This window comes from Tupaia chinensis, unplaced genomic scaffold (genome assembly GCF_000334495.1).
Source record: "Tupaia chinensis unplaced genomic scaffold, TupChi_1.0 Scaffold000350_1, whole genome shotgun sequence".
Taxonomy (NCBI): domain Eukaryota; kingdom Metazoa; phylum Chordata; class Mammalia; order Scandentia; family Tupaiidae; genus Tupaia; species Tupaia belangeri.
The window spans coordinates 1,409,137-1,412,013 of NW_006159844.1; positions in this window are offsets into that span (position 1 = coordinate 1,409,137).

Below are 2,877 nucleotides of genomic sequence, written 5' to 3' on the forward strand. Positions count from 1 at the left end.
ATGATCTAGTCTGCTTTTAATACTTTCAAGGGAGATATTGACTTCCTGTATTATAGACTTCATCTCTAACGGTTCCGTTTGAGTCTTTTGTAAAGTGTGTAATTCCTCTTTTAGATCTTGCAAGAATTTCCTCATCTCCTGGAACTCGTCAACTTCTTTCTCCTTTCTTTTTAGCAGTTCATTATCTCTCTTCTCTTCCATCTCTGTTAGCTTCGACATTATGAATGCTCTAAATTCCTTATCAGACATTTCCATGATTTTCACCAAACTGCTTGTGGATGAAGAAGAGTTACTCTTTTCCCTTGGAGGAGAGGTATTTTCTTGTTTTCCCATATTTTTTGTGATCCGGCAGTGATTTCTTGTCATCTGATGGATGGTGTGTTTCTTTCAAATTCTTGAAGTTCAGTCTGAATGTTCAGTAGCAAGCAGACAGAGGTGATCTAGAATCTCTTTACCATTCTGTTGTGGTCACACTAGCTTGTTTGCCGAAGGCTGAATTATCAGTAGAAAGTCTTCATTTCTCGTGTGCCCTGCAATACCTAGTTCGCTGGAGCCATGTGGAACCTTCTTCTAAAGGCCTGGCCTCTTCTCTAGTTATCCAAGTTTTAAAAAACAACCAAAATAACTACTAACCATTTTCATATTTAATCATTTTATGAATATGTTCATTTAGGTATTCAAAAACTTCAGGCAAAATCAAAGCAGCATTTCAGCTCAATCTTCATTTTAAAATGTTAGACTGATGTAATTTTTTTTCTGATAACCTCTGAAACAAAACTACAGACTGTGTACTTTTGCACATTTAATTGGATTAGAGTTTGTATGCAAGATAAAGAAAATGATGCAATAAGCTTCTGTCTCCCAGGAAACCATCTAAAATCATGGCAAATTGTGCAGCCTTCTTTATAAATGTTATTCAACCCTGCTTAGCCTCTGATCCAGTTCCATAAATACAAGGAGTATTCAATATATATTCATTTATAATGGTAGTAAAAGGAAAAGTAAGAAAATACTGAAATAGATAAATTTAAAATAACTAGTTCAGAGAAAAGATAAATGAGGAGTTATTAATAGGTACAAAGTTTCAGTTTGGGAAGAGGAAAAAGTTCTAGAGAGTGATGGCAGTCATGACTATATTACAATATGAATGTATTTAATGTACATTAAGTACATTAAGTATAATTAACTTAAGTATAATTAAGTATACTATTTTAACATACAATATTATACTTAAAATGGTTAAAACAGTAAGTTTTATGTTATATATATATTTTTTTTTACCACACTAAAAATATAAATAAGTAACTAATTCAACTCACATTTTATGCTATAAGCCAAATGTTAATTCTCAAGGAGCATTGGGTATATCACTATTCTTTTTAATCCCAGGTAATTCAGTAATAAGGACGAAAAGCTTTGATCCAAGATGAAACTGACAAAGAAAAATAGAGAACAAAATGAAAACAAGTTTTTTTATTCAAAATAATTTTTATTAACTATTTTTCATTAGTGTATTGCATTGTGCCTACTTAGATTCATATTAAAGTGAGAATGAATTTATCATTAACATATTAATAAGTCAATCACATAATATTTTAAAGGCTAAATTAAGAAATATTTCAAACATGCAAAATTTTAAATGTATACATCATGACTAGTCCCATAGAAAATCAGCCATAAACATATTAAGGAGATGAAAGGTTTTTAGTATGCCACGGCTCAAGTAACCAAATAACTACATGCTTATATTTATCCGGTATCTATTCAACTTTCCAAAGACTTAATTTTTAGCTCTGTCAGGACTCTTTCTTCCCTGGTAACCATAGAATACATAAGCACCTCAACTCCATTTGTGGTCTAAAATCTTGTTATTCCTGTCCAAAACAACCCAGAGTTTTATAACCATCCAAATCCTTTTCAACCTACAAATAGAGATCTTATCTGCATCAAGAAATCTACTTGTCCAAAACATACTGCTTCTGCCTTTCTAAATTTTCTTATCACCTGTAGTCTAAACTAGTGCTTCTTGAACTGTCTTAAAATTTTCTAAATCATTTTGGACTGAAGCTTTTATAAAATAAAATTTTAATTACCAGAAATACTTTGACACAATATTTATCATGTGCACATGACAGAGAGAGAGAGAGAGAGAGAGTTGGTTTACTTGGCAGATCCAAGAATGCAAAGTTCTATGATAGAAAGATGCATATGGTAATATCCTTGATTTGGTGGTAATATAATGCATATTTTGAAAAACTGTATTATGCACTATGGAGATGTAAAATTAAATGTGAAGAAATTTAAAAAGGAGAAATACAAGTTAAAACACATACATATTTATTATGTACTCAGCATAAACTCTTTACCATGCTAGACACTGTAGAGAAATCAAAAATGTATGTAGCAAAGACTTTTTCTTTAGGGAATCTTACTTTGTGGGAAAGAACATTAATAATAAATAATATAGAGGCCGACAAGTGACATGGTGACTAAGAGTGCTGGATTCCCACATGACCAACTGCAGTTTGAGTCATGGACCTGGTGACTTGCTTTCACACTTTCCCTTTTTCTCTCTCTCTCATTCTGTCCCTCTCAGGTCAAAATAAATAAACAGATAAATAAATAAATAAAATCTTTAAAATTAAAATGATAAATAATATAGAAATTAAGCTTTGTTGCTGATCAGTCTGGAGTAATCAGAATAGGCCACTTGAAACAAAGTGAAATTTGAACTTAACATTTAGGTTTAAATAGGATTCAGCTATTCAGTTATTAATCCTTCTGAAAAAGATGGTAATTCTTGGGAACCAGCAGTTAGCGTAATGGCTATGTCGCTGGACTCCCGCGTAGTCGACTGTGGTTGGCGTCCTGGACCCG